This window comes from Ovis aries, chromosome 1 (assembly GCF_016772045.2).
Source record: "Ovis aries strain OAR_USU_Benz2616 breed Rambouillet chromosome 1, ARS-UI_Ramb_v3.0, whole genome shotgun sequence".
Classification (NCBI taxonomy): Eukaryota; Metazoa; Chordata; class Mammalia; order Artiodactyla; family Bovidae; genus Ovis; species Ovis aries.
The window spans coordinates 147,925,904-147,939,297 of record NC_056054.1 but is presented as its reverse complement, the minus strand read 5'-3'; the positions used below and the strand labels follow the sequence as shown (position 1 = coordinate 147,939,297).

Genomic DNA, 13,394 nt, shown 5'->3' with positions numbered 1-13,394 from the left:
AAAATTTGTTCTTAAGGCATTTTGTGCAGAACATAAACTGAAAAATTTAGCATCCAAGAACTTGAAAAAAATGTCATTAGTATATGCACCCAATAACTACTCTTATGTACAAGTTGCCCGATTTTTCCTGCATTTACACAATCCCCTTGCCAAAGAGAAATTGTTTTCCTTACACTGATATAAGTTTAGATTGAATTGTTGATGTTCAGTCACTCAGTTGTGTTCAACTCTTTGCGACCCCATGGACTGCAGCAAGCCAGGCTTCCTAGTCCTTCACCGGAGTTTGCTCAAACTCATGTCCATTGAGTTGGTAATGCCATCCAACCATCTCGTTGAATTGAATGTAAAGGGTCTACAATGATAATCAAAAAGGAAATTAATTTCAGTCTTTGAGAATAAGACATGCCATTGAAAGACTCCAGTGCACAAACAAAATTCTATTTATTGTGAGAAAGATATAGAACCTGATGTTTTTATCATATAAAAGGAGAAGGACATAATAGAATAATTAAAATAGACTTTATATTTTTATTTGAAGATTGCATTACATAAAAGTCCTCATGACATTTGACAGACACTAAATAGTTTGGAACCTTTATGTTGCTCAGTTGTTATATTTTTATTAATTATTTTGGAAAAAATTAAGGTCTATTTTTTGACAGTGTGAATAAAACCACTTAAAAAGAATTTTCCTCAAGCTTCATTTATGGTTTTTGTGTCCTTTGAAAGTAAAATTGTTAATTGCTTAGTCATGTTTAACTCTGTGAGGCCATCAGCTGTAGCCCACCAGGCTCCTCTGTCCATGGAATCCTTCAGGTAAGAATACTGGAGTGGGTTGCCATTCCCTTCTCCAACGAATCTTCCCAACCCAGGATCGAACCTGGGTATCCTGTATTTCAGGCAGATTCTTTACCATCTGAGCCACCAGGGAAACCCTTCTTGTCATTTGGTTGACTGCAGAGAGAGAGAGAATAAAATGGATCCAACAGACGTGGCTGCTATCACATTGTTGGAGATAGGCTTGATAGAAATAGATGAAGAAAGGAGAGAAGTAATCATCATGTTGGTGTTTAAAGGGCCTGGGCTTATTCTATTATGTATATTGTTTATGTTAAGTCACAGTATATAAAAAGGCATCACATCTTCTCTCCCACTTTCACGTTTTTATCAGGTGTTGATGCCGTGCTATTTTTTACCCTTACTAATTTTTTAAAACATTCAGAGTGAAAATTCAGATATGTGCTTATATAATGTACAGTATACCTAGATTGAAATTGTATCAACTGTGGCAACTGTTTACCTCCTCAATTCATTCTGGATACTAAATAAATGTAGCAAAATAGGGGGGCACCCTGCCCAGATTTCTGTAAATATTCCTCAAGTGATTTTCAAATCTCTGTGAAGATTAAAAATTTTCTTTGAGAATGGCTGAAGCTACAGTGTGGCATGAAAACAAAATATATATAGTTATCAGGGCAGAGCAGAGTGTATCAACAAGTAACATAGTGTGGAAGCCAGATTTTTATTTCCAATTTTCTCTCTACCCAGACTGAGGCTAGGAACATGATCTCTCAGTCTTCTGGTCTGGCCTGCATCACTCAAATTTTAGAAACTCTTGAGTGTGTATGTGCACGTGTGTGTGTTTGTATGAGTCCCACGCTGTTTTTATTCTATGCTTTTATGAGTAATGGTCTTTACTGTTTTGGTATATTTCAAGTTTCTTTTCTTTAAGTAGACTTACATAAAGTTTGCATCTTTCTTGGATTTGCTGTGTGTGTGTGTGTGTGTGTGTGTATGTGTGTGTGTGTGTGTGTGTCTATTTATTTGGTGCCAACCAGGGAAAATCTGGAATCTCTAAACACCTTTTGACTTCTCCAACTCTATTTTTGCTACATTGTACTATTGTGGGACAAGCTGAAAAGAATCCAAAGTCTTGAACTATCATGACATTTTCAATATTTCCCCTAGCTTTCATAGATCTAAGATGTTTTATCATTCTGTTCTTAGAGTCATATAAAGCATGCTATGCTGTGCTTGTGCTGTGCTTGTCATATAAAGGATACTGTGCACGTCCTTGAGAGATGAGCACAACTACAGCCTGTCCATTCATGAGCTTGGTCCTCCGGAAGAAGAGAGTACCGGTGTCCGTGACGTCCAACCCGCAGACCTTCTGGGTGTTCCTGCAGCTCACCCTGAATTATCGGGGCTGCTTCCATGCCTGCATCTCATACCAAAACCAGCCAATCAACCGTGGTGAATTTGACATCATTGTCCTAAGTGAGAACAAGAGGAATAACGTTGAATGCAACGTGTCCACCTCAGGAGTGAGCATTTACTTTGAAGCTTATCTGTATAATGCTGCCAATGGCACCAGCGTGCCGTGGCACCTCCCGCCCATGCACACAAGCTCTGCCCAGCGCAGGCCCTCCACGGCTCTGGAGGAGGAAGTTGAAGACTCACCCTCTGAGTGTCACACCCCTGAGAAGGTGAAGAAACCAAAGAACCTGTAGTGCTACGTGTCACCAAAGCAATTCTCAGAGGAGTTCCACCTGAAAATCATTCCCTGGCACCTTTACACTTTCCGAGTGTGCCCTGGAACCAAATTTTCACACCTTGGCTCTGACCCTGTCCATGAGCTGCTCACCCTTGTAGTGGATGATGGCATTCAGCCTCCTGTGGAGCTCATCTGTAAGGAGAGGAACATCTCAGCAGCTACGTTCATCTGCTCCATAAGAACATAGGAGGATCCGAGACCTTTCAGGACAAGGTGAACTCTTCCCATTGAGAGCTTCAGCAGGTATATATGAAAAGACCACGTTCTAAAGTCACCCTGAAGGTCAGAAGACATGCCTTGTTGGAATCGTGTCTGAAAGCTACTCAGAATTTCTCCATCTCAGGTTGGAGCAAGAACTTTGAAGTGGTTTTTCAGGATGAAGAAGCTCCGGACTGAGAAGGGCCTCACTGGGAACGGTTTGAATTAATCTGCAAAGCACTATTTGACACCACCAATCAGCTCTTCACCCGATTCAGTGACACTAACCAAACACTAGTGCACCCCAATCCTAATTGTCCCACTCATCTGCTCCTAAAGATGTGTGAGTTTGCAGGGCACCTGGTGGGCAAGTGTCTCTATGAGTCCTGTCTAGAAGGAGCCTACAAGCAGTTGGTCTGAGCTTGCTTCACCCATTCTTTCTTGGCCCAAATCATAGTACTAAATATGCATTACAAGTACTTTCAAACAGGTGACCCAGAATTCTACAAATCTAAAGTTTGTTTCATCCTCAACATGACATGAGTTGGATGGAGCTGGTCTTTGCAGAAGAGAAATTTAATAAATCAGGTCAACTGGATAAGGTCAGAGAAGATTCCCTGAGAGACCCACTTCAGAAACAGTAGTGAGTAGAATACAGCAAGGAGAAGGAAATGGCAACCCACTCCAGTATTCTTGCCTGTAGAATCCCAGGGACAGAGGAGCCTCGTGGGCTACCATCTACAGGGTCGCACAGAGTCAGACACAACTGAGTGACTAAGCACAGCACTGCTGTTGATGCTAAGTCACTTCAGTTGTGTCCGACTCTATGCAATCCCATGGACTGTAACACACCAGGCTCCTCTGTCCCTGGGGATTCTCCAGACAAGAATACTAGAGCGGGCTGCCATGCCCTCCTCCAAGGGAATCTTCCCAACCCAGGGATCAAACCCAGGTCTCCTGTATTGCAGGCAGATTATTTACTTTCTGAACCACCAGGGAAGCCCAAGAATGCTGGAATTCCTATTCCTTCTCCAGGGGAACTTGCCAACCCAGCAATCAAACTGGGGTCTCCTGCTTTGCAGGTGGATTCCTGACCAGCTGAGCTACCCAGGAACACCCCATATAAAGGAAACTTGTTTACAAAACAATTTTGATAGCCTCTTGAATAGACCGCTTAAAATTGTTTGTCATTAAATTGCTTCCTGTGCTATATAGCAGGTCCCACTAGCTATCTGTTTAACACACGGTAGTGTGTATATGTCAATCCCAATCTCCCAGTTCATCCTCCCTGCCCCAATGTGTCCTATATCTGCATCTCTCTTGATGCCCTGCAAGTAGATTCATCTTTACTGTTTTTATAGATTCCACATATATGTGTTAATGCACAATATTTACTTTTCTCTCTCTTCTTTATAGCACAGGAAGCTCAATTTGGTGCTTTGCGGTGACCTAGATGGGTGGGATGGGCTGGGAGAATGGAGATCCAAGAGGGAAGGGATGTGTGCACATATATAGCTGATTCACTTTGCTGTACAGCAGAAAAAAAACCACAATATTATAAAGAAATTATACTCCAATAAATTTTTTTAATAATAGCTTCTGTGTTATCAAGGAAGCATTGTTCATTTGCTAATGAGTTTTTTTTTCTAGGACTTTGTTCTCCCTATGAGTCAGCATAAATGTACATCTTAATAAATGAATAACGTGAGTGGGTGCATAGTGGAAATGGAAGGAAGGAACCATATGTGTTGTTAGCAGATATGCCCTCTGGTTAATTTAGGCTGCTTAGTTGTTGCAAGATGAAGAAATTTACCTCAAGATGGTTCCAGTACTCAGGGTTTATTACAAAAGTACATACACATGGGTTCTCAGGAATACTTCTTGGGAAAAGTAGAGATCACAAGACAGTCAAGGAGTAGATGAAATGATTTAAGATTTGATCAAAGGCAGCCTAGCTCTAGAGTCCAGACAGCTTGAGGGGTCTCAGGAGCATGTCTCCATCAGCTGGTTTCCTCAACTTCTACTCTCAGTATCATGGTTTGTTCTTTTCTGCCTTTTCTACTTTCTCCTAATATGACCTCTGCTGTCTTTCATAACCTCTCTTTACTTCATTCCTTTCAGTCTTCTTGTGTTCTCTGTATTGTCTCTGTATGTTTAATTCATACTCTTTTTAAGAAATTTTTATTGAGTTATAATTTACCTAGTATATAATTCCATGAAATTAAAAGACGCTTACTCTTGGAAGAAAAGTTATGACCAACCTAGACAGCATATTGAAAAGCAGAGACATTACTTTGCCCACAAAGGTCCATCTAGTCAAGGCTATGGTTTGTCCAGTGGTCATGTATGAATGTGAGAGTTGGACTGTGAAGAAGACTGAGCGCCGAAGAATTGATGCTTTTGAACTGTGGTGTTGGAGAAGACTCTTGAGAGTGCCTTGGACTGCAAGGAGATCCAACCAGTCCATTCTAAAGGAGATCAGCCCTGGGTGTTCTTTGGAAGGAATGATGCTAAAGCTAAAACTCCAGTACTTTGGCCACCTCATGCGAAGAGTTGACTCAATGGAAAAGACTGATGCTGGGAGGGATTAGTGGCAGGAGGAAAAGTGGACGATAGAGGATGAGATGGCTGGATGGCATCACTGACTCTTTGGATGTGAGTCTGAGTGAACTCCGGGAGATGGTGATGGACAGGGAGGCCTGGTGTTCTGCAATTCATGGGGTCGCAAACAGTCTGACACGACTGAGCGACTGAACTGAACTGAACTGACCTATATAATTCACTGCTTTACTTGTACAAGTCACTGAATTGGGGTACATTTTATAGAGTCATGTAACTTTTTCACTGCAGGCAGAGGTTCATTGTTGAGTTTTTTTCTTTTGAGGGGAGGTGTTTTTTTGGCCATGTGGCATTTGGGCTCTTAGTTCCTCATTAAGGGATTAAATCTTCACCCCCTTCAGTGTAAGCATGGAGTCTTAACAGCTGAACCATCAGGGAAGTCCCTTAAGTCATACTCTTAAAAATTAAAAATCAGACTCTATGTATCTCCACCCAACAGGTCACTGGCTAGATCTTAGAGGAAGATACATAGTATAAAACATTGCTCCTGAGGCTACACCTTCATCAGAGGCTGTGGTCTTGGAAAGCACCATGTTTGGATGTTCTGTATATCTTCATGAAGAGACAAAGGAAAATTCAAATGTAGGCTCCATGAGAGCCACTGCTTTCTCTTTTTGCAACACACTTCTTTGTCTCCTTTACGAAGAATAGTGCCTGGCATGTGAACACTTAAATATTTACTGACTGCATGAATAAGAAAATAACTAATGCGTCATTTGGATTTGCTTATGGAATATGCAATAACTTCATAACAGTGTGGAACAAGGAGATCCAACCACGTCCAGGTCATGTTCAACATGAACCAGCATCACATGGTTGTTTAGGTGTGGAGTCAGTGAATAAATTTGTTCATGAGTAAGGGGAGGGAAATCTCAGGCTTACCCAGACCATAGAACAGAGTGCCTCAGTTACCTTCTTTCAGATCATGTGCAATATATCTGAATATATCTTCTAAAAATATTTAATTTTGCTCTTTAGAGCATGACAGTAATAAAAGAAGAACATTTACCTGGTTCTCATGTAATGTGGTAGTATAGGCTCTGTCTTTTAAACCACACACAGCCATCTACCAGAAATGTTCCTTTAGAGGCATCTGTGAGACAAGCAAATTCAAGAATAATCTTACTGAAGATATGTCTTAGGCACCATAATTATACAGAAAGAAAACTCTTCTAAACCTCTATACATAGAATGTCCCAGTGAAATTCTAATCAAAAAGGAGGGGAAATCATGTGTACATAACATGTGTACCTTAATAAAGACAGTTAGGAGAATTACAAAAAGAATATTTTCAGTAATTCTCCATCTCACCCACATTCATCCCTGTCCTTTATACACTTCCCTGCAATTCAGCCAATCACAGGTGTCCATGCATATGTATGTATGGATCTCCACTGGATAGTTCCTGAGACCTACTCTACACCTATAGCATTAGCATTTTGATGAAAAGATATAGAGTAAGCCTCAGGAAATATCCAGTGGAGGTCCCTACGCACATATCCATGGAAACCATGGCTGATTCATGTTGATGTTTGGCAGAAGCCAACACAATACTGTAAAGCAATTATCCTTCAATTAAGAATAAATAAATTTAATTATAAAAAATGCTAATGCTAAATCATCCAATACTTTCCTATTGCCTATTTACGATACTTTCCAATATGCCTATTTACAGTCATAAATCAAATGACCATGTATCATCTCAATTGACCCAAGAGATTTGATGAGCCAAGTACTCTCAATACATGCATAAGTTGAGAAAGTGGAGGCTCTCCTAGGAGGAATGACCTGCTCACATCCATTTGTCTATGTCACATCATCAAGATTTGAATGTAGGCCTTATAACACCCTAAAACTATCTTTTGAGATTTCACACTTCCTGAAACTGTGATAACAATTTAACATATCACTACTTCCTATGAATATTTACACTTTAATGTGAAAGTGAAGACTGTCAATGTAAAACCCAAAGTTTCCTTAGTAGTAAAAAATAAAATATTTTGACAACTTGAGAGATTTTCTTAAGGGGGTTATCTTCCCATTTTCTAAAGGTGAGGTTAACTCAACTCTAATTAATCCCACTTATTCTCAGATTGCCTGTTAGTCTGCAAATGATGAAAACAGAATGCTGATTTTTTAAGAAAATAATCTACTTTTATTGATATATAATTTTCAGTGTTGTAGATTGACTCTGATTTTAAATATTTCTTCCTATTATGATCTATGAGTTTGTTTCAGGATGTATTAGACACTTGAGTAAAATGGATAATTCTCAAGTTACACAGGGTACCTTTTTCTCTGCAATAGGAGAAATATGCTAAATAAAGTTATATTGGCCAACTGACTCGTACCACAAGGATAATATGAATTAAACCCAAAACAGTGCAATAAAAAGAGAAGGAGAGGGAAGAATTCTGGATAAGTGGAAAGTTTAACAAACACATACACACATACCCACATATACACATACACATGCAAAGTGAACAGAGAATTCTTAAATCCACTTCTACAGTATATCTTTACATACTGATTTTGTTCTGTTTAAAAATGACACCAATAATTTTCAAAATAATTTGGGGATATATATATACCTGATAACCAAAGCAAGCTATGATTACAACATCCAGTTTGGATTTAAATAGAACCCTCATTTATCATCAGGCCATCCTTAGACTCATTGAAAAATCTGTTTTTACTGTTTTGTACTCTCTTCACACAAAGGCACTGGGTCAAACATTTTAACTAACATGATGATAAATAAATAGTTCTGCTTTCCATGGTAACAGATGCAGTGGCACATTCTGATAATTTTCCTGAAGATGGTTACGTGGGTATGTACTAGCTCAGTCGTAAGTCCTGTCCAGCTCTTTGTGACCCCATGGACTGTAGCCCACCAGGCTTCTCCATTTATGAGATTTCTCAGGCAAGAATACTGGAGTGTATGGCCATTTACTCCAGGGGATCTTCCCGACCCAGGGATTGAAACCAAGTCTCATGTGTCTCCTGCATTGTCAGACAGATTCTTTACCACTGAGCCAGCTGGGAAGCCCTTGAATATGATTAAATTGAAGTAATTAGTACATCAGCTGAAGTGCTTAGCAAACGCTTTGAATTTAAATGTTTGTGAAGCTCCCTTTGTAGAGTTACATAGTAATGTCATTAACATCATTTCCATTTTTTTCAGTACTTAATCAATTCAATGCCAGAAACAGTCTAGCTACTTTTTTTTTTTTTCACTTTTTATGATGTAGGCAAAATTTCTGTTGCTGGTTAAAATGTTTTTAGTGAATCAAATGTGCTATTTTCTTTTCCACCCTCTAAAAATTACTGAGGTAATGGAGGCATGTAGAATAGAATACATTTACTACTAAGATAGTTAATAAAATGGTATTTTGAATATGCATTCAATTCAGATTTATAATAAAAAGTTTCATTTGTGTAGGAAACCATTTAATTATCAATAAAAGGTCAAAATGCAGTCATTGAAACCAGTGAAGTTAAAGAATTACAGTTTTCTGTATGTGTGTGTATGGCAAGTTAAGTGAAAGTCTATATACTTCTACTTCAAAAATCAATATTGTCTTTTCTATACTGTCTTCTTAAAATAAGCTACAAAAGCTAGTGTTAAACTTTTATCTATTGGATTTATTTTCAAAGTGTTTTTACATTTGGAGAAAAAAGTGTCTTACAATATTCTGCAATTTCAGTCATATGCCTTTTTTTAAGTCTGGAAGGATGCATAGATCTTTTTATACAGCTTGAAGCTCAAGATACATGAAAAGTTGTACTGACTTTTCTCCATACAAAGAGGCTTGAACCTTTAGACAGAAACCCTATTGCCTTTAATTGTATTGAACAAAGACACTGAAACTTGAGGTAGCTGAATAGTTGATAGAAATAGGTTTATAAAACTTTTCTTAAGAGCAGTTAATGATGTATAAAGTGTCACTAAATTTAAGGCTGTAATCATAAAGGCCTGTGATGTAATAGAAATAGAATTCCTATATCAGTAAGCTAATACAAATGAGTTCACTTTTTCTCAACACAAATATTATTAGTTAGTAATTTAATCTGCAATATGTTCAAAATGTACTTGTGTGTGTGCACGCATGCTAAGTTGCTTCAGTCTTGTCTGAGGTCTTTGAGACCCTATGGACTGTAGCCCACCAGGCTTCTCGGTCCATGGGATTCTCCAGGCAAGGATACTGAAGTAGATTGCCATGCCCTCCTCCATGGGATATTCCTGACCCAGGGATCAAATCCACATCTCACGTCTCCTGCAATGGCAGGTGGGTTCACCATTAGTGCCACCTGGGAAGCCTCCAGATGTACATATATACATGAATTTATATGCGTATATGCTATATGTATATATGCATTATAACATACATACAGTATATGCATACAGATACTTATAACTTGATTGCATGTCATATTTTTGAAAGACCAGACACATCTGAGAACAAAAAACAATAATAATAGTAAAATCCTGAGGAAGCAAGCTATAAAAATACTTTGCTGGTGGTGTTCGTTGGTTTGGGTCTTTCTTTAGTAGATTTGTATCATTCATAATTGTATTGTCAAACATTTTCTGTTTTGGTGTGCTTATGCTAATATATATATACTAAAAGTTAAGTCCTGGCTATAAAAAATAAGTTTTCTCTGTTTAAAGATTGAATGAATATATCTCAATGGACAATTTTCCTATCTTCTGAGTCTGTTAACATCTTAGTATGCTTTTAAATCTTGGACTCTCTAAGGAATGTATTGTTTTTAAAATTTAATGTTCTCAGAACAGAGCAAGACTTCACCTCTTTTACATATACGAGATTGATAAAGCAAACAGCTCTCTATCCATAAAATCTTCCTTAATGATGATATAATTTTTCCAGAAGGTTGAGCCACTGTATATTCAATGCACTTTACATATCGTGATGAGATTCATCTTCAAATTTGTCGCTCAGATGGTAAAGAGTCTGGCTGCAATGCGAGAGACCCAGGCTCGATCCCTGAGTCAGAAAGATCCCCTGGAGAAGGAAATGGCAACCCACTCCAGCATTCCTGCCTGGAGAATCCCATGAACAGAGGAGCTTGGCAGGCTACAGTCCTCATAGGGTTGCAAAGAGTCAGATACAACTGAGCAACCTCACTTTCCTTTTCCTTTTCTCTAGATACGCATACGTATGTGAAGTCTTCAGCATAACTATTATTTTTCCAGTTGTTTGGAATTAAATTGAAGCCTAGAATTTGCATCACTTGTTCAAGGTTGCATTGCTAAACAAGTGATGGAGTTGAAATCTGAACTCAAGCCTCTTTCTAAACCCAGTTTTTTACATTAAATCCCAATTCTCCTCTATAACCTCAAATAGTAATTTTCAATACAAAATGTTAATATATGCATAAAAATATAAACACAAGAAAAAGATCCAGGAACACAAATGGTATATGTTGCACCCCAATAAAGTACTCAACTAGAGGTTATTTACTGAAGTCCAGGAATATGAAAATAAAAAAAAATACAAAGTCCTGCCTTCTATAGCTCACAGTCAATGAAAGAGACATAAGTAAACAAAACTTTCGAAAGAGTCACATTTCATTTTAGCAATAATACATTGACAGTGACTATGGGAACAGAGAGGGTACCTGAGAACCTTCCAAGGAAAAGGAAGTGGGTCTTCACAGAGGAAGAGAAGGTAGAGTAGGGCCTTGTTGTAAAATTAACTGTAAAAGTTTTGAAAGAAACAGCAGGGAAAGGGGATCATAACCAGAGAGAATGGCATGCACAGAAGTGCATAGAAAGGATGGACTGATATCCAGGGAGAGTAGGAGGGAAGGAGTCATGAGAGATTATGGTAGACGGATAGGGAGGGCCTGGAATGTCGTACAGTTCAGTTCAGTTCAGTTCAGTCACTCAGTCATGTCCGACTCTTTGTGACCACGTGGACTGCAGTACACCAGGCTTCTCTGTCCATCATCAGTTCCCAGAACATGTGCAAATTCATGTCCATTGAGTCAGTGATGTAATCCAACCAACTCATCCTCTGTTGTCCCCTTCTACTGCCTTCAATAATTCCCAGCATCAGAGTCTTTTCAAATGAGTCAGTTCTTCATAGCAGGTGCCAAGATATTGGAGATTCAGCTTCAGCATCAGTCCTTCCAATGAATATTCAGGACTGATTTCCTTTAGGGTGGACTGGTTGGATCTCCTTGCAGTCCAAGGAACTCTCAAGAGTCTTCTCCAACACCACAGTTCAAAAGCATCAATTCTTCAGTGCTCAGCTTTCTTCATAGTCCAACTTTCACATCCATACATGACTACTGGAAAAACCATAGCCTTGACTAGATGGACCTTTGTTGGCAAAGTAATCTCTCTGCTTTTTAATATGCTGTCAAGGTTGGTCATAACTTTTCTTCCAAGGAGCAAGCGTCTTTTAATTTCATGGCTGCAGTCACCACATGCAGTGATTTTGGAGCACACAAAAAAATAAAATCTCTCACTGTTTCCATTATCTTTTCTATGAAGAGGCAAATGAAATGGAAGCAGATGCTATGATGTTAGTTTTTTGAATGTTGAGTTCTAAGTCAACTTTTTCACTCTCCTCTTTTACTCTCATCAAGAAGTTCTTTAGTTCTTCTTCATTTTCTGCCATAAGTGTGGTGTCATCTGCATATCTGAGGTTATTGATATTTCTCCCGGCAATCTTGATTCCAACTTGTGCTTCATCCAGTCCAGTATTCCTCATGTTGTTTCTGCATATAAGTTAAATAAGCAGGATGACAATATACAGCCTTGATATACTTCTTTCTGGATTTGGAACCAGTCTATTGTTCCATGTTCAGTTCTAACTATTGCTTCCTGACCTGCATACAGATTTCTCAAGAGGCAGATCAAGTGGTCTGGTATTCCCATCTCTTTCAGAATTTTCCACAGTTTGTTGTGATCCACACAATCAAAGGCTTTGGCATAGCCAATAAAACAGAAGTAGATGTTTTTCTGGAACTCTCTTGCTTTGTTGATGATCCAATTGATGTTGGCAACTTGATCTCTGGTTCCTCTGCCTTTTCTAAATCCAGCTTGAATATAATGGAAGTTCATCGTACACATGTAGCTGAAGCCTGGCTTGGAGAATTTAGAGCATTACTTTGCTTGCATGTGAGATGAGTGAAATCATGTGGTAGTTTGAGCATTCTTGAAGTGAAGTGAAGTGAATTTGCTCAGTTGTGTCTGATTCTTTGTGACCCCATGGACTGTAGCCCACCAGGCTCCCCCATCCATGGAATTTTCTAGGCAAGAGTACTGGAGTGGGTTGCCATTTCCTTCTCCAGAGGATCTTCTCGACTCAGGGATCGAACCCGGGACTCCCACAGTGCGAGCAGACACTTTACCCTCTGAGCCACCAAGGAATCAGGCACTGCCATTCTTTGGGATTGGAATGAAAAATGACGTTTTCCAGTCCTGTGGCCACTGCTGAGTTTTCCAAATTTGATGGCACATTGAGAGCAGCACTTTAAAAGCATCATCTTTTAAGATTTGAAAGAGCTCAACTGGAACTCCATTACCTCCACTAGCTTTGTTCGTAGTGATGCTTCCTGAGGCCCTCTTGACTTCACATTCCAGGATGTCTGGCTCTAGGTGAGTGATCACACCATCATGGTTATCTGGGTCATGAAGATCTATTTTGTATTGTTCTGTGTATTCTTGCCACCTCTTCTTAATATCTCTGCATCTGTTAGGTCCGTACCATTTCTGTCCTTTATTGAACCCATCTTTGCATGAAATGTTCCCGTGGTATCTCTAATTTTCTTGAAGAGATCTCTAGCCTTTCCCATTCTATTGTTTTCCTCTATTGCTTTGTATTGATCACTGAGGCTTTCTTATCTCTCCTTGCTATTCTTTGGAACTCTGCATTCAAATGGGTATATATTTCCTTTTCTCCGTTGCCTTTAGCTTCTCTTCTTTTCACAGCTCTTTGTAAGTCCTCAACAGGCAACCATTTTGCCTTTTTTGTATTTCTTTTTCTTG

At 39.0% G+C, this 13,394-nt stretch overlaps 1 protein-coding gene and 1 pseudogene across 9 annotated transcripts in view; both read left to right on the top strand.

Annotated features, from left to right (window-relative positions):
- Positions 1-13,394, top strand: part of ROBO1 (roundabout guidance receptor 1) — a 1,286,018-nt gene that overhangs the window by 348,581 nt on the left and 924,043 nt on the right. The gene's annotated exons all lie outside the window — the stretch shown is intronic.
- On the top strand, positions 977-3,396 carry LOC106990814 (apoptosis-resistant E3 ubiquitin protein ligase 1-like; annotated as a pseudogene).